Below are 27,818 nucleotides of genomic sequence, written 5' to 3' on the forward strand. Positions count from 1 at the left end.
ATTATCCTCTTTTTTGCTTACAGAGTAAGGACTGTGATGAGAACTTTGCCCAGGGGAGAAGCAGAAGCAAGATAAGTAATCCACCAAAACATGAGCAGGTAATTGGAGCACAAAGTCTGACAGTGCTTAAGGAAGACTTTGTGAGACAGTACTGACACTTCCAAGTGAACCAAGAATAGGCTGGGGAAAAATGCAGCAATGGAAACCAGATAGGACTACAATTACCCTCTGGTCCATTGAATAAACAGGTTATTTTCCTTTGGTGGTAGCTGAACTCTCTTTTTAGAATGTGAGAATTCCCCTAGGATGTAGAGTTACATGACAGCAATGGCACAGATAACTCTGAATGTTGGGAGGCAACCTGGTAGCTCAGGACAATGAACGAGCACAGCATTTGCACTCAAAAGACCTAAGTGCAAATCTTGACAAGTCACCTCTCTTCTTTAAGTGTCGTTTTCCTCATTTGCAAAGTGAAGGAAATAAGAATAGCTGATATGTCCCACACATAATAGCCGGTAATGTTCTTTCAGTATTCAACAGGATTACATGAAATATGTGTATGAAAACTGTAAAGTGCTATTTAAGAAAATCAAACAACAATAACAACAGAAGGTATGTAAATTTTTGAAATTAGTTCTAGACTTATTGAGAAAAAAATGTTTTGATGTATTTCATTCTGAAGAGAAACTTTTAAAAATATTTATCAGTTACCTGGACTAGCTAGTCCTATGAAAGTTTAAGTCAGAAAAAATTGTGTGCTCCTGTACCTTCCACTCTTCTTTACCAACAAGATCCTTAGTTCTTTTCCAATTTCCCCTACTGTCCCCAAATTGACTAGGGCTTGTTAGTTCCTCCGATACGGCTGGCAGTGTGTTAGGCTAAAAACGTTCACCTACTCCTGCAGCCAGTTGCTTAATGGCTCCGCCTTGGACACAATATTTCCTGTATTCCTTGGCTAGAAATTCTCACTTTTAGCCACCAATGAGTTAAACTGCAAAGGTGTTAACTTTGGAATGTGGAAGTTAAAATTCGTGGAAGTTAAAATTCGCTTTACCTTCCAGCTTTCTCTCTTAGTGCGGTTAGTATAGATTGGTTTATCAGATTAGGTAGTTGTCACATTAAACCCTGAGGGTGAGAGATTGTGGAGAGCTAAGTTTTAATTAATGAAGGGGAAGAAGGAAAGAGGGAAGCTAGTTTCGGTGTGAGCGGAAGAGAAAGAGTTAGAGAGAAGAGTTTGGTGGGGGAGAGGTATGTGCTATGAGGGTGACCTGGAGGGCTGATGATACCAAGGGAGGGGATCAGGGAAGTCTGTGTAGTACTAAAGGGGTGTGGCACTGAAGTCAAACTGCCTAATTCGCATTTTTACTAGGGCTGGTCCTGTCTCTGACTCATTTCTGCTACTTGTCCTGGCAAGTTATGTAACTGCCTATTCAGTTTGGTTGAAGGGAGTATGGCAAATAAGCATAACCCTTCTGTTTTTGGAAACTAAGCCATGTCTGAACATACACTAAGTAATTTAATATGAAGATGCTGTCATCTAAATCTGACCTATAGGGACTTGCCTTAGGGTTCATGACTGCTAATCTTGATTTTCTTAAGTGTTCCCAGAAATGGAGACCAAGTCAGAAATTAAGCTTTCTAGTTTAAGTTCTGTTTTAAAGAGGGTGATTTCACACTGTCTGATGCGAGTAAGCTGCTGTGCAAGAAAGTTCATCATTAAAGGCTTTGTTAGGCCAACTTGGAGTGTTTAATAAAACAAAGCATCACTTCTTAAAAATTTCTTAAAAGTTGATTGATTTTTACATCTTCTCCTATAATGTCTAATAGCAAACTGAGGAGGAAAACTAGTCTTATCTGCAGACAGATGATCTATTTAGGGCCAAATCCTGAGCTAGGATACTCCTATAAACAAGAGAAATGCTGAACCTGCCACATTTTAAAACCACAGGAGAGGAAATTTCTTAGAGAGTTGAAGCTGTTAGGATAAGTAGTTCTTTAGTTCACCTTAAAGTAGAGAACTATTAAAAATTACACGTATGCAAATGAAGTATTTTATTTTTACCAAAACCCTGTCATTATACATTCACTAGTCAATCTTGTGATGTTGGGCCAAAGCTTTTCTGAGTGTAAATCTGCTGTTGAGAGTTGTAGGCTGTCTTTTTTATCTAAACCTTGCCTAAATGCAAAATCTATAATTTTCTGGTTTGGTTTTTGTTAAAGGAAATGTAGAACTTGAGGACACCTGTGTAATATATTCCAGTTTTCTTGCCTCTGGTAATTCATGGCAGTAATTTGTCTTTCCATAGCACTCAACTTCAGTTTTAAAAATTGTGGTAAAATATACATAACCTAAAATTCACTACTTTGTTTTTAAATTTCAACTTTATTTTCATTTTGCACTTAATTAAGTATATGAAAATTAAATTACCTAATTACATTAGCAAGGATAATTCACATTAAGAATTTGGGAAACTAGGGGCGCCTGGGTGGCACAGCGGTTGAGCGTCTGCCTTAGGCTCGGGGCGTGATCCCGGCGTTATGGGATCGAGCCCCACATCAGGCTCCTCTGCTATGAGCCTGCTTCCTCCTCTCCCACTCCCCCTGCTTGTGTTCCCTCTCTCACTGGCTGTCTCTGTCTCTGTCAAATAAATAAATAAAATCTTTAAAAAAAAAAAAAAAGAATTTGGGAAACTAAAACATTTGATTTTTTTAAAAGATTTATTTATTTTAGAGAGAGCAAGAGAGCGAGAGAGTGCGCATGCATGTGTGATCTGGGCTGGGGTTGGGTGGTGGTGGGGCAGAGCAGGGGGAGAAAAAGAATCCTTAAGAAGACTGTGCACTGGGTGCTGAGCCTGACGTGGGGCTTGATCCCGGGACATGAGATCATGACCTGAGCTAAAATCAAGAGTCTGCCGCTTAACTGAAGGAGCCACTCAGGCACTCCTACAGAACTTGATTTTTATGTAAGCTTCAGAAGGTCAAAATTTTAGTCTGTTTTTTTTACTGCTGTGTCCCTACATCCTAGAGTAGAGCCTGTCACATAGTGTACGCTCAGATACTGTTAAGGGAATGAATGAATGGCAGCTGGTAGTTATAACTCAGCTGGAGGAAGCATAAATGTGCAGGTATGCTATGATATAGTGCATTAGTAAACATTCAGCGGCCATGGACATCAGTCTGTTTTTATAGGGGGAATGGAGAACATCAGTTAATCTTATGGTTTGACTAAATGGAGGTCATTTAATAGAGCTATTTTATTTTGAAAAATCCCCATACAGTGCTTAACACAATATCTTGTATGCAATAAGTGTTCAGAAGATATTAATCTTTGTTGACTGTTGGTTGATCTTTTTATTCTTGTTACTCTGTTGAGGGAATGGGAGAGAGAATAGGGTGAGGACAAAAGAAGAGATGTTAGCATTGCATATATACTCTTGGAGTGTGGAGGGGAAAAGAGAGTTTTCTACTCTCTCAAAACAGTTACTGAACTTTGCCATTAATATGAACTCAAAGAATAATGAACTCTGTTCCCTTTGATCAGAGAATATACTCCAATTACTCAGCTTTCAATAAACATTCCCTTACTTCATTGTAGTTTGAGTGATCCTCCATTCTTTTGTCCAGTTCTCTGAATGGGAAAGTCTTCTCAGTACCATCAGTGGCAACTTGAATTAGATAAAGAGTTAAAGTATCTATCTATCAGCCAAAAATCTGTTAGCCAAAAATCACTGTCTTTAAAACTCTCACCAGCTTGGGCTATAGACTGGATGGATTCCAGTTATATTAATAACACAGATTGAGCCCCATCTTCTCCCATACATAGGACCCCCAGACTCCTGAAAATGTGTTGGCGACCTCCCATACTTCCAGCATTCTCCAAGTGATGTTTTACACGTGTTCTGTAATGTTTGACTCTGTGCTTATACTCAAACCTCCTCCTGAAAGTCTAATGCCTGAACATCACTTGCAGGAGGGTGCTTGCTGTTTCCACTGTTGCTTGTACTCTCCATAAGACAATCAGTATGGGTGTCAAGGAGAGCATCTCTTAGTGCTCCCAAAGCTGTCAACAATGAGCCACAGCTGGGCTGGGCTCAACTGCAGAAGTAAGGCCACCAGTGTGCCATACTTGGTCACGTGATTCTTAAAGCAGCACTGCTTATGTTCATTATATCACAATGTCTCTGATGAGGGGCGCCTGGATGGCTCAGTCAGTTAAGCATCTGCCTTTGGCTCAGATCATGATCCCAGGGTCCTGGGATCGAGTCCCACATCCAGCTCCTTGCTCAGCAGAGAGTCTTCTTCTCCCTCTCCCCCCTGCTTGTGCTCTCTCTCTTGCTATCTCTCTCTCTCTCTCAAATAAATAAAAATTAAAAAAAATAATTAAGATTCTATGATGAAATTAACTATTTTAAGTAGATGGAGGTGAAGGGAAGTAGTCATCACGTCATGCCTTTCTCTTTGTTGTTATCACCCTTCACACACACTCACACTCATACACATACTCTTTCCCTATTCTTCAGCCAAACATGGAAAGTATTTCTGTATGTAAACTCTTTCAAATAGATGCTTTGAGAGACCATCACCCCTCCCCGTTCAGCAAATAATCAGATTCTGATAATCAGAATATTGCTGGAGGATATGGTGGAGAATCAGTACCATTCTTTTTTAGATAGGAGAGATAGCCTCTAGTTAAAGCATAATCTTTTACTTTGGACATCTGACCATGTTTTTCTCAGTAGAATATGGACTCTTTGAGGACAGCGCATCAGAAAGACTATTAGCTCCAAATAATAAAATATCTTATAAGTAGGGACTTAAACAGAGAGGTTTATTTTTCTCACAAGAAGCCAGGTGGTAGGCAAGTGCTTCTGATGTCCAAGCCTGGGTCACTGCAGTTCAGTTCTTTGCCTTCCTCTTACAGTCATGATAGGACTGCTGTAACTGCAGATACTCAATCCTCTTTTAAGACCAACAGAACGATGGAAAAGCATGGGGTCAGCCTTTGCTGTTTTCTCTCTCTTTTTCTCCATATATATATAAAATAAAATTACATACACACACATATATATAATTAAAAGCTTTTCCCAAAAAATTATACTCCAGTATGTGTTTACCTACATATTATTGGCCAAAATTGTGTTCTGCTCTCTACAAGGAAAGCAAGGAAGCAAGTACTTAGCTTTTCTAGCTTCTAGCAAAGGTAGAATGGGAAACAGGGTTTGGAAATGAATATTGGATTATTGAAGCAATCATCAGTAACTGCTACTTAAGTATCCCCAGCATGGGTGTACTACAGGAGGATTTTGGTACAATGGGTGGTGAGAATAGGGTGAACAAGTTATATGGATGTAGTAACAATAAGTTTTTCCATGAATCTGTAAGTAAGAAGCAAGAACTTTATGAGCTATTTCAATTTAAAACAAATTTTAAAATGAATTTTCAAAAATAATACAAAAATATTTTCATAAAATAATGTATTAATTTTCTTTATATCACTTCAACAATTGTATTAATAACATATTCAACTCTAATCACAGTAATAAAATCAAAATATAAACGTAGTTATCAACTAAAATGCAGAAATCTTACAAAAGAGATTATATTTTATGTGAAGTATCATTGGTTTCTCAGTTCCTATAGAAAATACTCTATCAAATTACTAGGCCTTCAGGGTCCATTGGTTTAGTTCCCAGTTTCTGTTTGGTGGTCACCAGTGCCGGGCCACTGCCTCTCTCTCCCCCCACAGTGTCGTATAAGTGTGTTTTCTTTAGATGACGCAGATGATTATTTCAGTCTTGCTCTAGTTATAGATTAAGCCAAGTAAAATGTAACAGCTCTAAGGCACACGAGGCCTGGAATGGAGGAAAAACAAAGAGCCAAAGTAGTTAATTTGATATGATCATGAATGAAGTTTAGGTTTATATAGTTTTGGTAAAACCAAAGTCCTGAGTTAATGTTTGTAGGATACTTACAAAAACTCTTGTTTAATTTTGTCTGTTTCATACTGCTATTGCAGTCATTCTCTGAGGCATATATTTATATTAGTAATATGGCATTTTTCCCTTGAAAATAATACCGTTTTATATGGTACTTCTAACAATGTAAAGAAAAATGTATTCATTATTTTGCCTTGGACTTTTAAATTTCTTCTTGCAGACATGGATTGTTTTTGACTTTGAAAGAACTAGAGATTCCTTTTGGCTTACTTTTTCTATTCTTTCATAAATAAATTTGATATTTTTTTGTTACTTTCACTTTTATATATGATAAATATTGCTTGTACGTTTGAAGACAAAGAAAAAACATAGATTCACTATAAGGTTCCTGACAATTCTTAATATACGTGGCACCTGATTAATAGTATTTTAGCAGAAAATAAATTTTTATTTAGGCAAATCATTTGATTCACTTGCCACCTCAGTGTTTGAAGATACGTATGAATGACTTACCATGTTTTTGTAATTTCTAGAAAGTCCTCAAGGTCAACTAATAATACCTAATAACATGCAGTTCAACTGTTATGTCATGCTTTTATACCTATTACTATTTAAAAAAATTGATTGTGTATGCAAAGATGCGTGGATATAGATTGTACAAAGAATTTCAACTTCTTACATCTCATCGCTACCAAAAAGAACACATACAACGATACACAACTCAAAGAAAGGTAACTTCGCTATGCAAAACTGAACAAGAGTGAACATACAAATTTGTTCAGACAGAACATCTGCCGGGAGGATGTGATGTGATTGAAATATCACTGGTGAAGTTTTGATAAAGTACTAATCGTTTCTCTTTTTTTTTTTTATTTTCCTGTTTGTGAATATATGTAATTTTCATGGAAGAATCTTGACTTAATTTTCCTAGAGAACTAATATAATCTATAATTTGAGAGTTTTTATCATATTTTTGATAGCACATTTTATTTTTTAACCTCTAGAGAATTGAAAGGGGCATATACCTTCTTTGCTTATGGCAGTTATTAATTAGATAGTTAAGTTTTTCTCGTTATTTTATATTTCTTGAAATTTTTTCTCTCCTTGTTTTGAGGCATGCAACTGATTTTTTCATTTCTTTCTGTAGTCTTTTATTTGAGACAAGTGTATGTTCACATACCTAAAGAAATTCAAATAGACATGGTGCAATGACTCCTGATTGTCTGCTAGGTCTCTCCCTATGTTCAAAGTAATTTCTTTTCCCACTTGAAATAGAAGAGGGCCAATAAATTTAATATATACCCCAAAGAGAATATTAATTTGAATTGGAATAGAAGACCATTCATTCAAACACCATTGACATTCTATAATAGTGATTTTCCCATGAATATAGACTAGGCTTTGCTCCTGGAAAGAATCTTAGAATCTTAGAAGGGCCAGAGAAAAACAAACTCTCCTTTGATTTCACAGTTCCAAGCCAAATCAACCATGCTGTGTAGCCCTGTGAAGAGGAGTGTTCCTAGGTTAACTTGGTGGATAGTTATGTGCTGCATTTTTTCTTTCTTTCCTCTACCAACTCCCCATTGTGAGCTCCACCCTAAGAAACAGGTTTCTAACTGAGCTGCCCAGGTTTCGTGGGGTTGGGGGATGGAAAATAAATGATAGAAAGAAAGGTAAAAGGGTTTGAATTACTTATACAATTCCAAGCCCCATAGCTTCCCATTAAAATCTTGTTGAAAAAAATTTGATTTCAATGTGATTAGTTAGACTTTTAGCATTTGTTTTATGATCTTTGACTATATCAAGAATATTTTCTGGGGGCGCCTGGGTAGCGCAGTCGTTAAGCGTCTGCCTTTGGCTCAGGGCGTGATCCTGGCTTTCCGGGATCGAGTCCCACATAGGGCTCCTCCGCTGGGAGCCTGCTTCTTCCTCTCCCACTCCACTGCTGTGCTCTGAACCTCTCTTGCTGGCTGTCTCTGTCACATAAATAAATAAAATAAAATAAAAAATACATAAAAAAAAAATATTTTCTGAGGTGCCGGTTAGCACAGTCATTAAGCGTCTGCCTTCAGCTCAGGGTGCGATCCCAGCATTCTGGGATCGAGCCCCCCATCAGGCTCCTCCGCTGGGAGCCTGCTTCTTCCTCTCCCACTCCCCCTGCTTGTGTTCCCTCTCTCGCTGGCTGTCTCTCTGTCAAATAAATAAATAAAATCTTTAAAAAAAAAGGAATATTTTCTTTAAATATGAGATATTATAATCTTTGATAAAGCAGTGTGTTATTTAAATTTTAAGTAATTACTATTTAACATTACAGAAAATGATACAAAATTTAGCCTAATTAAAACCACTGATTTAATTAATTAATTTAAAAAATATTTATTTATTTTAGAGACAGAGGGAGTACTCACATGAGAATGGGGTTGGGGGGAGGGGCAGAGGGAGAAAGGAGAGAGAGAGAATCTCAAACAGACTCCCTGCTGAGCACAGACACCCCCTCCCCCCAACCTGGGCCTCAATCTCAGGACCCTGATACTGTGACCTGAGCCAAAACCAAGAGGCAAGCACTTAACTGAGTAAGCTACTCAGCCACCCCTGATTTATTTTTATACAAGGGATATTGTTAGGTCTCGTGAATTTGTTTCCAAACATAACTATTTGTTAAAGTACAGTATAGGCTTTCTTGAAGTTGACTTAACTAGTAATTTTAAAAATATGCTAAAAACATAGAAATCATACACCTGATTTAAAAAAAAATTGGGGGGGGGGTGCCTGGGTGCTCAGTGGATTAAGTGTCTGCCTTTGGCTCAGGTCCTGGGATTGAACCCTGAGTTGTGCTCCCTGCTCAGTGCGTATTCTGCTTCTCCCTCTGACCCTCCCCCTGACTTGTGCTCTCTCTCTCAAATAAATAAATTAATTAAAATTAAAAAAACAAAAATAAAAAAAATTTTAGTACCTGTCTGAAAACTAAAAAACTTTAAAAATTGTTAAATAATTATTTCATAATTAAATGGTTAAATAATTGTTATATAATTATTATGTTAGTCAATATCTTTAATAGAGATGTCATGTCTCTGGACTTAAATTTTCTAATTTGGTAAGTGATGAGTCTAAGATGGCCAGACTTTAACTAACATAAAAAATTTTATTTAAAAAAATTGTTATGTGAAATAAAGTAAGAAATAGAACAGTGCATGTGGGAAATAAGAAAAATACACACACATGTATATATATATATATATATATATATATATATATATATATATATACACATGCATACATATCTAGATTTACTTATATTTACATAAAGAAATATTGAGAGGATTCATTTCATCAAAGATGCTATTAAAAATGGTTACTGGGGCACCTGGGTGGCTCAGTTGCTGGGCGCCTGTCTTTGGCTCAGGTCGTGATCCAAGCGTCCTGGGATGGAGCCCTGTATTGGAAGCCTGCTTCTCCCTCTCCACCCCTGCTCGTGCTCTCTCTCTCACTATCTCTCTTTCTCTCAAATAAATAAATAAAATCTTAAAAAAAAAAAAAAGAAAGAAAAGATTACTTGTAATGAACAGGGAGGAATGGGCAGCATCTTCAATGTGGACAGCAGCAAGAACAAGACTTATCGTGGTATACATTTTGATGTCATTTTGCTTTATGAAACATGTGAAATTACCTAGTCGAAACAAGCACAACAGAAGGCATGCATACAGAACCTTAAGCAGGAAAAGAAATATCTGAGGAAAGAAAATAAAGTTGTGGGGAAGGAAACAGAATGGGGAAGATTCTTGAAAATGGCTTTTGTTTTCTCTGAGAGTAAAGAGATACCCTGCTGATCCAATGTATTGCTGTAGGGGTGACATGAACTTGGTATCTTTCTTCCTTTTCTAGCTCATCCTGTTAAAGATCTGTTGTTATTTTTACAAGATATTGGGGGGTGGGCTAGTTTCCAAGTTGGATTTATATTTTCTATGTGGATCTTTAAAGGTTGTGTGATATATATGTATTTAAAAATAATGATTAAGAATAACAGTGTCATCCTATTTAACTTGCTTCCAATATTTTTTTAAAAATAACTTCATTGTTCCTGTAGTATAGATGCTTTTATATATGTAATGATAGAGCTGGTAATCTATCATTATCTAGTAAAGCTATTTTTTCTTGTTTGCTTATAATAAGGTCTGAAATAGCTTTTCTATTAGGAATCTGGATGATCAGGATTTTCTGTCTGAAATCCTTCATTATGTTGCAAGTTGGGACTTGATATGCAAGATGCCAATCAAGACAAAAGTTTTCTTTTTATATATTCTGTCCTCCATGCATTTTTCCTTCTTTTCATTCAATCAAAATTTACTGAGAGACAACTCTTATAAATTGCATTTTTTCTATACACTGCTAAAATATGGGAAACAATGATTAAGCTGAGAATAGTTTATGATTTGAATGTTCATAATTGTTTTAACATTTAAAAATAAGTATAATTCAAATAATTCTTCAGGTCTTTTAAAAAACAGCAAGAAACAAAAAAAGCAAACAACACTCAAAACCAAACAAACCCCAAATAGTCCACTGGCTCTTTTTTCCCTCCCTTTTTTTGTAGAGGCAACTAGTTTTAATTTTTCCGGCTCTTTCTTCTGATACTGAGTTTCATGTTCCTAAATAACATCCATAGGCAGCTGTTGAAAGGGGACATACTAAGGTGGTATTCAAGAGCTGCTAGAATGCAAATCCCAGCTCTGTAGTCACCACTTCCCTTTATCTCAGTCACTGTTTCTTGATGGGCACAACTGACAAATTGTGTGAGGTAACTTTTTGTTGTAGGGAGCTATTCTGTGCTTTTTAGGATGTGTAGTGTATCTGTGGTCTCTACCCATTAGATTCCGGTAGCACCCTCACCCTAGCGGTAACAACTAACAATGTCTTCAGGCCTTGTCAAATGTCCCCAGGAGAAACAAAATCACCCCCAGTTAAGAACCACTGATCTTGGGGAAGTTAAGTTTTCTGTGACTTTGTTCCTTCATCAGCAAATTGAAATTAATGATAGTACCAACTCATAGAGCCAATATGAGGGTTAAATGAATAGCATTTCTGAAGTACTTACTGCCTTGCGTAGTAAGTATTCTATAAATATTTGCTAAATACAATTATATATTTAATTTTTCAGCTTTATGTTTTATCCATTAGACTTCCATTTCTCCCATTTTCCCAATACAATTATCACAATTTCTGTTTTTGTTAATATTCAGCCTTTATAATGATTATGAGCATTATTCAAAATTGAGTCACACAGTGCATTAGTATATTCATTTATATTCAGTATATTTATTTTCTTGTACTTTTTCCCTCCTAGAGTAAATAATTGCATCTTTTGTTTTTGTTTTAGTTTTCTGTGTAGCTAAATATCCCTAAGCTGTCTGTTAGAAACATAAACCTACCTGATAAGATTGGACACATTTGGCAAATTAACAATTTTTCTTTCCCTCTCAGAGACATTCTTCTTAGAGCTTTGCATTTTCCTGCTCCAATATAGACTTGTTGCTCTTTAAGCCTAGCATCTGGAATTTCTTTGCACCATTGTCCTGGGATTCCTCTTATCTTTATTGTATGTTTGATCCCCTATTTCTGGATCTTATGCCTTGTTCTTTCTCTTTCTGATTTTCTCCTTTGATTTAGTGAATTACACCCTCCAGTAGACCCTTTGAATGTCTAAAAATATATTTATTTTAAATATAATTATATATTTTGGAAATTATTTCCCCTCAAAATATTAAAAAGTATTGTTTCATTGTCTCTTAACTTACAGGGTTGCAGTTGAAAAGTTTGATACCATTCCAGTTCCTGAATATTTGCATATAAATTGTTTCTCCTCAGTGGAATGTTTGCAATTCTTGTCCATTTTGTCCATGGTGGTCTGAAGTTTCACAATGATGAGCATAATATAGATCTTTTTAATATCATTATGCTGGGTACTGAAAATCCAGGCTTTTTAGTTCAGGGAAATTTTCTTGTAATATACCTCCATTAATAACTCTGCTTGTCCCTTCCACCCCCCAATACCTCTGCTTTCTGTTTGTGGAGCTACCATTAATCACATGCTAAACCTCAAATTATCTGACACTCTACTCTCCCTTAATTTTCTTCTCTTTGTCTTTTCTGGAAAGTTTTTTAATGTCTTCTTTCTTTTTTCCTTCCTTTCTTCCTTCCTCTCTTCCTTCCTACCTTTCTTTTTTTGACTTATATTTTTAGTTATAGAAGCTCTTTTAAGTTCTTTGAGTGATCCTTTTAAAAATACAGTATTATGTTATCTTTCCTAGAAAGCAATATCTTTTCCTCTCTCTGAAGATATGAATGATACTTTTGAATATTGTCTTTGCTCATTGTACTGTTTCCTCCAAGTGCCTTTCCCTCCCTGTTTATTTGGTCTTGTCTTTTATGTTAGAAGCTTCTCTCAAATGTCCTATGATCCTTGTCCACCCTTTCACGTTTAAGAAATAAAACAATCATTATTTTCAGATGGCATGATTGTTACCTCCAAATCCCAAGAAATTTAAAAAAAAATTGAAATTAATGAGTGAATTATTTGGCTGGGTCATAGGATACAAAAATCAATTATCTTTCTTTGCAATGAACAATTAGAAATTGGAACTTTAAAAAATATCACAACAGCATCAAAACATGAATATTATGGATTCTAAGAAAAATATGGAAGATTTATACACTGAAAACTGTAAGACATTGGTGAGAGAAATGAAAGAGGACCTAATAACTGGAGGGATATGAAAGAATTGCTCTTTTTAAGATGTCAGTTATCTCACATTTATCTATAGAATCCACCCATTCAAATAAAAATTGAAACAACTTTTTAGTAGAAATGGACAGACTTACTCTAAAGTTTATTTGGAGGGGTGCCTGGATGGCTCAGTCATTAAGTGTCTGCCTTCGGCTCAAGGTGTGATTCCAGGGTTCTTGGATCGAGCTCCACATCAGGCTCCCTGCTCTGTTGGGATCCTGCTTCTTCCTCTCCCACTCCACCTGCTTGTGTTCCCTCTCTCGCTGGCTGTCTCTCTCTCTGTCAAATAAATAAATACAATCTTAAAAAAAAAATAAAGTTTATTTGGAAATGCAAAGTCAAAATTATTTTGAAACAGAAAAACAAAATATATGGTCAAATGATCTTCAACAAAGATGACAGGGTAACTTAATGGTGTAAAAGATAGATTTTTAAAAGATGGTGCTGGAACAATTGAATATCATATGCAAAAAATTTTGATGTGAAAGTTTATATTAAACCTAAAACCTACCTCCCAATAGATAAAAAAAAATTAACTTGAAATGAATCATAGATCAAAAACTATAAAAATTTCTAGAAGAAAGCTTTAAAAATTTCTAGAAGAAAACATAGAAGATGGCACCTGGGTGGTTCAGTGGGTTAAGTGTCTGCCTTTGGCTCAGGTCATGATCCCAAGGTGCTGGGATCAAGTCCTGCATTGGGCTGCCTAGTCAGCGGGGATTCTGCTTCTCCCTTTCCCTCTGCCCCTCCCCCCGCTCATGCTCGCGCTCTCTCTCTCTCTCTCTTTCTCTCTCTCTCTTGCTGTCTCTCAAATAAATGAATAAAATCTTTAAAAAAAAAGAAAACATAGAATAATATGTTTGTGACTTTTGGTTAGCAAAGTTTTCTTAAGACATAAAAAGAATGAACTTTGAAAGAAAGAAATTGATACATGTTATCAAAATTAAGACCTTAGGGGTGCCTTGCTAGCTCAGTCAGTAGACCTTGGGACTCTTGACCTCAGGGTTGTAAGTTCAAGCCTCAAGTTGGGGGTAATTTATTTAATAAAAGCAAAACAAAGCAAAATAATTTAAAAAAAAAATTAAGACCTTGTGCTCTTCAAAAGACTGTTGCAAATGAAAAGATAGGCCACAGATTAAAGCCACAGAGTAGGAGAAAATATTTGTTAAAGATGCATCTGATTAAGAAATTATATACAGGGACACCTGGGTGGCTCAGTCAGTTAAGTGGCCAACTCTTGATTTTGGCTCAGGTCATGATCTCAGGGTCCTGGGATTGAGCCCCTAGTGGAGCTCCATGTCAGCAGGGCGTCTGCTTGAGATTCTCTTTCTTCCTCTCCCACTCCCCCGCCCCTCCCCGGCTCTCTTGCTCTCTATCTCTCAAATAAATTTATTTATATTAAAAAAAAAAAGAATTTATATCCAGAATATATAAAGAACTTTCAAAACTCAAGAAAACAACCCAATTTTTAAAATGAGCAAAATATTTAAGCAGACATTTCATTAAAGAAGATATCCAGGGGCACTGGGGTGTTTCTGTGGGTTAAGTGCCTTTGGCTCAGGTCATGATCCCAGGGTCCTGGGATGGAGTCCTACATTGGGCTTCTTGTCTAGCAGGGAGCCTGCTTCTCCCTCTCCCTCTACTACTTCTCTTCCTGGTTGTGCTCTTTCTCTCTGTCAAATAAATAAAATCTTATTAAAAAAAATAAAGAAGATATCTAGCTGACAAATAAGAACATAATTATTCATAATTATGGATTAATAATTCATTAATGAATAATCAACATAATAATTCATTAGGGAAATGCAAATAAAAACTAAAATGTGATGTCATTATATATATTCCAGAATGGCTAAATTTAGCAAGTTTGACACTGCTAGTTACCAGTAAGGATGCAGATTACTGGAACTTTCAAACTTTACTGGTGGGAATGTGATACGGTACAACTACTTTGGAAAACAAGTTGGCAGTTTCTTATAAAGTTGACAGCTTCACGAAGATGAGACCTGCACAACTGAATAAGGCCTCATGCTTAGAAAAGCCCCACACTTGACTTAATGTTCTACTGTTTTTATCTTGAAATTCTTAATAATTTTTTCTTTGTTTTGTACTTGTGTTTTGAATTTGAACTTGTGTTCTGTATTGTTTTGTTTTTTGAATTTGTGTTTTGTAATTAAAGTCTGTTGGAATACTGGACATATGCAGTATGTCTGCCACCACTTGCTGTTCCATTTGTATCTAGTGCTCAAGAGTCCCCATAAACACATTATTCCAGTGGGCCCATGATGCCTGAGAGTTTAGTGAGACTCAGTGTTGTACAAGGTAGGCTAGGTATATCTATGACTGAGTAAGTGGGGATAGACAGCCCCTAGCAGTCATATTTTCTGTCTGAACCAGAATTATTTCTAATGCAGGAAGAAAGAAATGACATCCCAAGAAACACAAAAGAGCAAGGAACCCTATCAAATTTTTTTCTTATTCTTATTACTTCACAGAATTGGTAAAACAGTTATGGTGAAATTATTGATGCCAATAAGCCAAAAGTAGAGAGATGGTAGAAGATGTGCTAATTAATACTTGAAATAGATAATTGAGTTAGTTTTATGTAGTGTTTCCACTGTTATGGTAAGAACAAATTACATATGCATGTATGAGCTACAAAATATGATTTGTGCAATTTCAGTGATTCTTTGTATGAATCAAATGCTCTTATATTTGCATTTAAAAAGAGCATTGCCCAATATAAAGATGAATGGTGAAATTTGGGTTAATAATTTAAATTTTGAATTTTCCTTTCCTTAGAAAAATATTAAATAGCAAATAAGAAAAATACCATGATAAAAAAAATAAAAAGAAAGAAAAGAAAAAGGAAAAGCACCATGACAAGTCAAAGGAGAGACTGAAGAAGGAAAAAAAACTTTCTATTTTAGTATTTTTAGTGACAATTTTTTTCCTGCTTTTTGAACGAGAGGCCTAGCATATTATATAGCTGACCTATATAAATTAATTATACACTTAAATTATAATTTACCATATGACTGGGGCACCTGGATGGCTCAGTGGGTTAAGCATCTACTTTCAGCTCAGGTCATGATCGTAGGGGCCTGGGTTGAAGCCCCCTGTTGGGCTCCCTGCTCAGTGGGGAATCTGCTTCTCCCTCTCCCTCTGCCCTTCCTTCACCCCTACTTGTTCTCTGTCTCTCTCTCTCGTTCTTGCTCTATCTCAAATAAATAAAATCTTTAAAAAAATTTACTATAAGAAATCAATTCTTGGGTTTCAATGTAGCATTATCAGGAGATATCCATCCAGATATCCCAGAATGCTACATAAAGCATTAATATAGATTTTTACTTTACTTTACTTTACTTTAATTTACTAACTCTTATCTTGCTTAAGGTGTCCCTGTGGTTTAATATCTTTGGAAAGTAAACCTCCAGTCTTGCATTGAGTGGAGGGAAGGTGGTTGCCTTGATTCATGTGGTTGTCAGGAACTGGGGGATTGAGTGGCTTGTTTCTTATTCAGACTTTTTACTAAGCCTCCTCTTTGCGGCTCCACTGGCAATCTCTTTTTCGAGGTACTAGGTGCCTCCATTTCCTGAGGTTTTCCAAAGTTTTGCCTAATGAATTCATTTGCTTCTTGACTTTCCCAGTTACAAGCACTTACCTTTCAGCCTCTGGTCTGCTAAGAAGTCAGTTACTAGTTTCTTGATCAGATGCTTTGCAGCTTTCAGTTTATTTTTGACAGTTCTCTCTTCTATTTTCTCTCCAGTTTTCCTTTTCATCAATGTTTTATATTTTAAAAAATTCCTTTCCTGCCACCATTTTTGTAATATTTTACGAAGAAGGAGGGATAAGCATATACATGTGCTATTCATTATCTGCCACTGGAAATATATATTTAAAATTTGGATGTCACTGCAAAGACTTTTATTGCTTTTTAAAATTTATTTTCTATGGAGTTCTGTCACTTAAAAAATTAAATATTTTACTCTTTATAGAAAACAATGCAACTTTAAAAATGAAATGAAGGCGGGACAGGCCTACAACAATAAGAAAACATACTACAAGGACCCACGTCCATAGGACGAATAGAGATTATGGTGTCTTCACAATAGTGTTTCCTACCCACACTCGCAGAGCTCTTCCAGAGCTGGTTAAAAACACCATCAGGCAACTGGTTATAATTGGAATCTAGTCTATGGTAGGAGTACAGATTGAAGAGTCATCAACAACTGAAGCTAATCAATACCTATTTCCATCTGGGTATCTGCTTATTTGAGGACCTGAACTGACCATGGAAGACTAAAGTTTTCCTAGCAGCCACCCTTGGTGACCCCTCTGCCTACATCCCCGTTGTTTTGTTTATTCCTTCTTAGCTTTTCAGACTCAGTCCAGTGCAAGACTACTCCCAGAAGTCTACCCTGAAACCATTACACAAAGCTGCTTTAGGTACTCCTCCCCAATAGTTTCATCATTTCTTCAGTTCTCAAGTTATAGTCTCTATCATTGTATTTATCACTTTATAGTATACTTATGTTTAAGTATATACTTAAACTTCAGGGCTCAGCACACTTTTTCTGTAAAAGTTTATAGTTAGTAAATATCTTAGACTTTGCAGACCAAGAGGCAAAATCAAGAATATTATGTAGGTACTTATATAATACAAGAGAAAGTAAATTCTAATGATTTTTTCTTGACAAAATTAAAAATAAAATGATAATAAGTTTTTTTTGGTAATAACTGATGTATTTATTGAAGAATGGAATTCTTTCAGAGAGGGTACCATTTCTCTTACTTGTGGTTCAAAGTTAGTGTTTCCGTTCATCAGATTGATTGCAAATGGTTAGATGTAAAAACCATTCTTAGGTCATGAGCCTTACAAAAATAGGCAATGAATTTTCCTGACCTCTGTTCTATTTATTTACTTCTTGTCTTTACTATACTTTGAGATCTGAGACCTGTCCTCGATCTTACTTATCTTCGAGTTCCCAGGCAACACACTACCTAGCACATTAAAAGTGCTTAGTAACTTAAAACATTTTTTTTTTTTTTAAGCAATGAAGAGATGTGAATCTTGGTTATCTCAGGCTTATCTTAATGGGTAATACCTTGACTTTATGAATTACCTTTCCTGTAAGGATTTTCAGATCTCTTATGTCATATCTATTATCTAATATGCAATAAGAAAAGGATAGGTATTGTTATTCCATTTAAATGATAGGAAAGTGACACAGTAGTAGAGCCAAGACTAGAATTAAGGAATTCTGATTCTTAGCTATGGAGAGTTTTCAAAAGATTATAGCACATATTCTCAGATATGTATGTTCTTGTCCATTTCAAGAATTATGAATTATCAGGAAACTCAGAAGTATAAGCAAACCAGCATGGACTAGCATAGATAAGGAAATTACTTTAGCACCTAGGGGGAAAACACTAAAAATTTGACTACAACTTTTAAAAATTCCCAGAAATAATTATCTGTACTGAGTTTTCAAATGTGAGACACCATACTTTTAAATAATATTTAAATGTATAGTGTGCAGTATAGTTAATTTTAAAATGCAGTCTTAAGAGATGTACACCAAAATGAATGTAATTACCATAAAGGAATGAGGAAATTGGTGATTATCAGTGAAAACATGGTATAAGTTACTTTTATATCTATTTGGCAAATTTAGGAAAGGAACAGGGTGTTTTCAGTGAGATAAACTTGTATTTTTTGTAGCCAGTAATTTGCTAAGAGGTTCCACCCTAGTTTTTGTTTCCGATGGGTCCATTAGCATCACATCAACATTATTAGCAACAGTATTTATTGAGTACTTTTTAGTTCTAGTTTCTGGGAATAAAAATAGACAGTAGGCCTGATCCTTGACCTTGGGAAGAGGGAATAAAATATGTGTAGTATAACAATGAATGATGTAATATGAAGTAAAGACCACATGGTTGTTCAGACAATCCTTGCCAGATGAGTACAGGGAAGGGGGTGTTCCATGAGGATATGAATATGTGTGGATCCTTTGATAGGGAGATGGTTGGGAAGGCTTCCTCAAAGAGGTAGCACTTAAGCTGCATCTTCAAGAAAGGTAAAGGAGAAGTAGATAAAACACTTGGGAAGGGTTTGGGCAAAACCCTGAAGGTAGAAAGAATGTGAATGATGTGTTCAGGAAACAACAAATAGACCAGTTTATCTTGAGCAGGAGTTTTATGTATGTAAGGAAGTAGTTGGAGATACATTTGAAGTGGTAGAGAGCAATATGAGGAGAAAGGCCAAGTAAAGGAACTTGAAAGTTGAATGCAGGAAGTGGTGAGCTGTCAAAGAAATTTAAACAGGAAGATGGGAATGGGATAGGCAGCAAGCATTGTGGAAAAGCTGAATCTTATCTATTCCCAGGCTGAAGCATTGACTACTGGATTATTTTTGGTACATAAATGTGTGCTACATAAAAAATGCTACATCCATCTACTTGTTTTTCATTGTGCTTTATTTCCCTTAGAGTTGGTTTACAAAAAGCTAAATACAATTTTATCTGTAATAATTCAGAAGGAACTTGAAGATTTTTCAATGCCTCAACTGTGTGTCCCATTTTTGATCAATTATGATATTCTGGATGAGCTGAAGAACTAGCTTTTAGAGAAGATTTGTGTGTTTGAGAGCATCTTTGTAGTCTACCAGAGTGTTAGGGAATATTTATTTAATATTATCTATATTTAAGATTTTTGTATTCTGTCTAGTCTTTTGATATCAGTACAAAGTAATAAAAATGCTGGGAATTAAACTTTTAGTTCATTTTAACATGGATTTATTCTTAGCAAAGGAAGAAATGAGTATATGTGTAATTTAAAGTATACTCTAAAAAACCAAATGAATAAATAAAAATATACTCTGGATTTCATCAATAAAAGTGTATTGCTTTGAGCTATTAAAAAACAAATTTGTCCCTAGATGAGTTTGATTTGACTAATGTGTTGTTAGTGTACAGTAGGAGGCTGACCCATCTTCTCTTCTGTCCCCACCTTTTCATATGCTGAGTAAATTGGGGAGCCATCTGGCTGCCACATGTGCAAGCAGCTATATTCTCAAGTGGGAGTGGGAAATGTAAGGAGAATTCTTACAGAAGCACATTTGTAGGGTTAGACTTCCTCCTGCTAGTCTGGATAAGTTCTCAGGATGCCAAACCATTAAGTACACTTTCCAGTGTGGGAGGCCCTTGAACCTCCCCCACCATCTCTGGCTTGAATAAATGTAGATTGTTCCACAAGCCTAGGCAAATACTCTATTGTGTTATTCTCCAGAGTAGTTTGACCTTGTACACTTGAAGAATTCCTCAAGACTATCTTGCCCTACCGGAAATTTACCCTTTTCAGAGCTTTGATGCCTAAATCCAGCTAAAGAACATTTGCTTGTTCCATCCATTTCCTTAAAACGTGGAGGAAGAGGGGAAAGAATCTCCCCCATGGCTCCGTATCTGAGAAGGATCACACAGACTTCTCTGCATTGCAGAGCGGGGAGTGGGAAAACGGGATTCATTTGGTGGTATCTCAGCATTTCTTCATCCATAGGCAAGTAAATGCCTTGCACAACTGTTTGTTATCTTCTTTCTGTGGTCAGCTAGAATTCCTTTTGAATCAAGTACCAAATCTTAAGGAAGGGAGGGAAGAAAAACTGTACTGGGGAAACAAGCAAGAGGCTCTGAGACCAGCTGCTTTGCAGGGAGACGACTCCTGTACTACTTCTGACAGTTGCAGTCTCTTTCCTCTTCTCTCCTTGTGTTTCTTTTTCAAACACCATGCATCCAATATTTTTTAGTGGTCAGGAGACAATTCACCTCAAGGCTACGTGAACCAGAAGGAAGTAGGTTACACGTATTAAGTAATCAGAAAAGTTACTTCAATCCCAAATGGGCCTTACCATGATGATACCATAAACATAGAAGACAAAATTAAATAGATAATTCAGCACATAAAATCCGGACATTTACTTGTCTGGGTATAAATAATGCCACTATTTTGAATAAGTTCTCTTTTAGATATTCTAAATTTCCTCTCTTTCCTGGAATTTTCAGAATGATATCATCCACTGACCTCAATACCTTCTTATACCTCCTTCATATTTTATAAATGAGTGAAATGTTTGTGTGAGAAATTATAAATTTCTTGTAAGGAAACTATAAGTCAAGATACAGTTATGAATAAAATTCCTTTTTTTAATATGAAATTTAAGTTCCAATTCTTTTATTTCTATAAAACTTTACATAATGTTTATCTCTACTATGTATTTGTCCTCCTCTCTGCACTTGATGGCTCCTCTCACTGTAGTCATTCAACACCTCACAAATATTTACTAACTGCTCAATATATATGACATATGCCAAGAGGTATGTGGGGGTTTTTATATGCTTGTAAGGAAGAAAGAAATAAACACAACAATACAAGGTAGTATTTGACTGGTGCCATAAGAGTGATACAAAGAAAAGAACTTAGAGCATTTAGATGAGACAGACAGGGACAGAGACAGAGACACGGACAGAGAGGTATCAGTTTCGGCTGGGGGAATTCTGGGTAAGCTTTATGGACAAAGAAGCATATGAACTTGACCTTAAATGGGTAAGATTTCCACAGAGAGAACTCTAAACACAGGGAACAGTGTAATCCAGGGTAGAAGAGTGGGAAAGTGTATGCCATATATAGGGAATGATTTGCCATGTAGTTTAACTTATGTGTGGGGATCTTGCAGCAGATAAAGTTGATGAGCAGACTGGCATCTGATTTTAGAAGCATTGAGGCTGAGGCTAGACTAAGAAATTAAAACTTTATTCCAAAAGCATTAGTTCTTGAACTTTTGGAACAGAATTATACAATCTTGTATGAATACAATCCAAATGAAAGAATGAATAGTCAATCCAGGTATGATCAAGTGGGAGGATTTACCAGAGGCTAAATTATTTTAGCCTCTTTTTGGAGGACACTATTGTAATAATCTAAGCAGGAATTGGTAAATGCCCAATCTGGGATGATAAAAATTAGAATATCTAAAAGAGAACTTATTCAAAATAGTGGCGTTATTTATACCCAGACAAGTAAATGTCCGGATTTTATGTGCTGAATTATCTATTTAATTTTGTCTTCTATGTTTATGGTATCATCATGGTAAGGCCCATTTGGGATTGAAGGGCGGTGAATGGTTCATCATGAATTACAAAGGAAGACACAGTTTCTATTTCTTCTAACTAGATCATCAGTTTCCTGAGAGCGAGGATTATGTCTGTGTCTTGTTTCCTTCTTTATTACCTAATTCATCCATGTTCAGATTGTGTGCTTTCACATCATTATATGCCTTGTGTAGGCTTTTAATTAATATATATATTTCACTCTATCTATCTATCTATCTATCTATCTATCTATCTATCTATCTATCTCCAGTACAACTAGTTCTTCATACAAAGCAGAACTCAATAATACTGGAGCAATTTTTCATTCGTAAGTCAACAAGAGGAGTGACAATGAATAGTTGATTCTGGAAAAAAAAAAAAAGGAGGTTTATGAATTGCTCTCAGTGAAAAATGAAAGGGCTTTTGAAACTGAGCTCAAATATGCCTGGAGCACATGAGAGTCTGGTTTATTAAGGCATGACTGAATGATTATTAGAAATACTACCATTAACTACTACTATGCATTATATTATTTACATATCTTAAAAAGTCATGATACCCAGCAACTGACAGAGTCATCTGGAAACTGAACAGGGCTTTTAAGTGAGAAGAATTTAATGTGCTTTGCTTTATTTCTGACATGAATTCTATAAGAGCCAAAGGTTTTATTCTTTGCACTGGTCATTAAATATATTCCATAATGTCCTAGTACCCGGCAGGAAAGAATGCACTGACTGTATGAAAATGATTTTAAGGTCTTTGTTTTGAATTGAAAATAGTTTACGAAGCCTTCTACCTCCTACTCAGTAAGGATTATTGCATAGTTTGGGGTTTTTTTCCCCCTTTCTGTTTTGCAATGCTAAGTTTATAGCTTGCTGCATCAGTTAAAAAGGGGAATGCCAATATATTACTACTTAACTACTTCAGATTAGCTGTTAGAGAGATAAGGGTGATGAATGGTGTTTAGCTCCAACTGGCGAAATTGACCTAGTTCTAAGCTACCAGATAGAACAGGCAGGTTTATCAACTACTCCCTAAAATAAATATTTGCAAGTGTGTCGCAAATAAGCGTAACTGATTCTATCCAAACCTTAGAATAAGAATTCCATTATAAGCTGCAATATGTATTGAAAGAGGATGTGTCCTTATTTTGAAAGCTCTCATTTAAGGAGTATGGAGTATATTTCTGTTTTAAGAAGAAAAGATTATTTTGTTATGTCCAAGCTATATGGGCATACATACTCTCCAAGCTATATGGTACACTATATGAACTTTAGACAATATTTAAAATATCCAGCAATTCAGATTTACTCAATCTGACCCTGAGACTTGGAGTAAGTTATTCATTCATAGTGAAAAGCCTTGCTATTTTCCCTAAATTATATAAATTATGTACATATATTTAAAATTCTGATAACCTTAATTAAATCATACTAAAGTTAAAGTTCACTATATATAGTATGATTTAATTAAGTATACCAGAATTTTTAAACAAAATGTTTAATCCTGAAATCATATGAATAGTAATTCCTAAATTTAAAAATTGATAGTTTGGGGGCACCTGGATGTCTTAGTTGGTTAAGTGTATGCCTTCGGCTCAGGTCATGATCTCAATGTCCTGGGATTGAGCTCCTTGTTGGGCTCCCTGCTCAGTGGGAAGTCTGCTTGTCCCTCTTCTTCTGCTCCTCCTCCTCCTCGCTTATGCTCTCTCTCTCTTTCTCTGTGTTTCAAATTAATAAATAAAATCTTAAAAAAATAAAAAAATAAAAACTGATGGTTTTACATTAAGGAAGGTGAGTGGGAATGAAGGTTACAGTACAGCATAAAATATTTGAATAGTATAGTTTCAGAAGTTTCAAAATTACAATGGTGTATTTTTGCCTTTCCTCTCTTTACTTTTTCCTCAAAGGTAATCATTGCATTGTATTTCACACAAATTATCCAAAATAGAGCTGGGGAAAGAAGAAAGACTTTATTGTGAATAGAGAGACCATTTGCTGGTAGCATGATCTGATACAATTTAATGCAGCAGTAGGACATTTTTTTTTTTAATAGTAAGACATTTTAAGAAAACCAAAAGCATAAGCAAACCAAATTTAGAATAAATCTAATAACAGATATATCTCCCAATGATCATTTCCATTTCATTACCATTTATGGTAAGTTAAATATAGTTTTTAAAATCTGTGATTTTTATTTACTTTTTTAAAATATTGAAGTACAGTTGACATACAATGTTATATTAGCTTCAGGTGAACAACAGGGTAATTCAACAATTCTATGCGTTACTCAGTGATCCCATCATAAGTGCAGTCGCCATCTGCCACCGTATAATGTTATTACAATATTATTGACTCTGTTCCCTATGCTGCACTATTCATCTCTGTGACTTATCTATTTTATAACTGGAAGTTTTACCTTTTAATCCCTTTTGCCTATTTCACCCATAATTAAAAATCCTGTGATTTTTAATATTTTTTTAAAGATGGGAATTATCTCTTTTCATAAGAGATTCTAGTCACATGAGGGATAGAAAAACAAAGCCATTGGATTTGGCTAAGCCAGAAGAGAAACTTTTGGGGATGTCTCAACAAAAAAATAAGTGATGAGTGATAATAACAAAAAAAAAAGTGATAAAAAAGTGTCAGTTTTCTTTTCTCATTTCAGTAACAAACATTTACCATTGAATTAAATAGATATGCAGATTTACTTTCACAGTCAATGTGAGGCATAGTGTCATAGCAGAGAAACTAGTTGTAACTGGGTTTAAGCAGGTCTTCAGTTCACAAAGAGCACAAGCCTGAACAAGCCAACATGAGTCACCGTATGAGGTTTTATCATATTAATATTATCATAAAGGTTTTTAGGTTAATGGCCTCCGTGGACTTTAAAATGTCCTTAAAAGATCTGATACTGTGTCCTGGAATTTTCTGAAAGTTTTATATCTAGTTGTAAGTAATGCATACTGTAATTTCTTCAGGGTACGAAGTTGTACATTTAGTTGCAAAATGTCAAAAATCTATTGTGTAGCAAAGAGAAAGCAATAAAATAAATCTTCAAAGAGGCAATGTAAATTTTACAGAGTGAGAAAGTAATTCAACTTAAATATGTTGCTAAATGGGAAACTTTTCTGTTGAGGATGTTAAAAGATTGGTGCTGATAGGAAGGAGAAATGAAGAGGCCAATGGCATGGTTATCTGTGAGGAGTTTCGTAGCTTACACTGAATGAGTCCCTGATTTAGTCTATGTCACTGGGCAAATCTCATACTAATCTCTTTTTGTCTTGGTTTCCTCAACTATAAAAAGGGGATAATAATACCAACCTGTCTCAGAGGGGTGTGGTAAGAATTAATTAAGGCCCATAAAGAGTTTTAAAGGCCAAAGATGAAAGACATCAAATAAGTACAAAGCCTCATCCTTAGCCCTGAAGTTGATGGACTATAAAAACTCGTTTATTGGTGGAGAAATTCTGAAATAAGAATTCAAATAAGAATACACTTTCCTGAATTTATGTGGCTTGAATTTATGAATTGGTTCATAAGTGTGTTTTGTTGAGGTGCTCGATATTTAAATTTTCAATCTAGGCTAATCAAAGAATGAAGACCATTCTAGTTTGAAAAATAGAAATTATAGCCCTTTGGAATTAAAAATATGTTATTTATTTATTTTTTGTTTTACCTCTGTGTGTTATCAATAAACTAATCAGGTGTTTATTTTTAAAGTATGACTGAGGCTGAAAGAGCTTCTTGGGGGTAGGTGAAAGAATGAAACATTAAAGTTTTTGCCACTATTTAGCATCAAGGTAACAATGATTCAGTTTAGGATACAGATGATATTAAATAGTACCTGACTCAGGACATTTAGTCAAGGGAAATATGTTTCTCTAAAAGGCCGAGTTTAAGAGCTAATGGCAAGAGCATGTGAAAATAACAATTCCATTTTTAGAAATGTGACTCCTAAAGCATCCTACCCCCTCCCATGACATATTCCCTTTCTTGGATGCCAAATAATTAATATGAAAACAAAAAACATTGTGATGAATCAGTCACCTCTATGTTCTATAATAAGAAAAAAAAATATTTGTTACCTGCTTTTGGATGAAACTAAACAGCATTTTGATTTCATTAAATTTCAATAGCTAGTGCTGAGTAAATGAACAAATTTACCCTTTATAATATCAGTTTCTCAGAAGTTTACAAATGATTACAACTAGAGCCAATAACATTTTTGAGATATTATTTCCTAATTAAATAATTGCTCAGTTGGATGAGCTCTTGGATGACATATGTAAGCAATGAAACTGTCATACCTCAGAGTTCTACCTTTCCTAGGCTTCTAAAATGTACTCGTTTTTAGTGATAGTCTTTCCTTAGGTTGATTCATGGGAGCAGTTCATTACTGATGTTTATTTTGCTTTGGGTCGGGCTGTAAAACTACTCTACAATAACATAACTTAGGAGGTTGTTATTTTAGAATTATTATATCCTATACTGGTTGTGGTCAAGAAAAAGACAGACTGGAAAACAAGAAGTAATAACATCTTTAAAACATTTACTATTGCCATAAAAAAAAAAAAAAGATTTGGTTGCACTCCAGTTAGAATTTCATTAATGGAACACTTCATATTTCTTTTGTTAAAAACTCATTTATCCTTTACTCAAAAATTTGAATGTAAATATTAACTGTCAGGGTTGATAGCCATGCAATTAACCAGCTTAATTTTGGTTAGAAGATGAATGATTCACTGCTTTCTTGTGTCTGATGAGTAGGCAGAGCACTGTATTTAAAATGGCTCTGACCCAGAGGGCGAATCTTACTGGTTTCACTGCCCAACCCACTCAGGAAAAATAAAAGTCCTGGAGGTTACAGCTGAGCAGAGACTGAGCATGAAATCATAAGGGCATCTTATAAGTTGACTATCTTGAGAATGTTGAAAAAATGTTTTTCATTTTTCACATTGTTAAATTTTTAAAAAATAAGGATTTTCAGACTTTAGAAGATATTTTCCAATTTATCTTTTGGTTTAGTTATTATTATTATTTTTAATTTCAGATTTAAAAGGGCTCCATAATAAATAAACACTATTTTTGCTTTGCTCAGCATCTAATTCTTTTTGAAATCACAGTTCTGTTTTCTGAAATAAAAATATCTCTCCTTTCCCTAGGGTCTGTTTTATGTACTCTCTTTTAGTTGACAGAGGTAGATTATCTTCATCTGCAGTGACCAAGTCAGCAATTACTTTGCAGGTTTCTCTGGTCCAAGATTGTCCAGAAATATTTCTTTCTATTTCTGCTAAATATCACATGAGAGTTAAAGTAAGTTTTTTATTCTTTTTTATGCAAATGTGTTATATTTTACTATATTGAGATAATAGATGAGTATATTTTATTAGAATATCATCTAGAACTTTGTAAAGAAAGAGTAAAACATTTAATTTAAGGTAATTCAGTAAAGATATATTCAGAATGTTTTACCTAGAGAGGAGGAGGGACGAATAAAAGCTCTTTATACTCTGCAGTGAAAGCAGTTCTAAGAAGGAAATTTATAACAATACAGGCCTACTTCAAGAAACAAGAAAAATCTCAAATAAAGAATTTAACCTTACACCTAAAGGAACTAGAAACAGAGAAAAAACAAAGCCCAAAGTTAGTAGATAGAAGGAAATAAATATTAGAGCAGAAATACATGAAAAAGGGGTGCATGAGTGGCTCAGTCAGTTAAGTGTCTGACTCTTGATTTTGGCTCAGGTCATGATCTCAGGGTTGTGAGATCAAGCCCCACATTGGGCTCTGTGCTGGGCATGGAATCTGCTTAAGAGTCTCTCTGTCCTTCTTCCTCTGCCCCTCCCCTCCCTTTCCTTCCCCCTCTAGAAAAAAGAAAAAACAAAACAAAAAAAGAAATACATGAAATGGAGACTTAAAAAATAATAGGAAAAAAGCGACGAACCCAAGA

General features: G+C 35.3%; 1 protein-coding gene across 9 annotated transcripts in view; it reads left to right on the plus strand.

The window, feature by feature from the left end:
- Positions 1-27,818, plus strand: part of MAPK10 (mitogen-activated protein kinase 10) — a 533,352-nt gene that overhangs the window by 6,745 nt on the left and 498,789 nt on the right. For 7 of the 9 annotated variants that reach the window (XM_087864017.1, XM_045791146.2, XM_045791168.2 and 4 more), the window contains exon 2: positions 24-98. The gene's annotated coding sequence lies outside the window, so the exon portion shown is untranslated. Of the gene's footprint in view, positions 1-23; positions 99-27,818 lie in introns of those variants that run through there. The other 2 variants (XM_087864018.1, XM_087864019.1) reach the window with 1 other exon arrangement.

Source organism: Ursus americanus, chromosome 8 (genome assembly GCF_024610735.1).
Source record: "Ursus americanus isolate L20-20 chromosome 8, mUrsAme1.1.p, whole genome shotgun sequence".
Classification (NCBI taxonomy): domain Eukaryota; kingdom Metazoa; phylum Chordata; class Mammalia; order Carnivora; family Ursidae; genus Ursus; species Ursus americanus.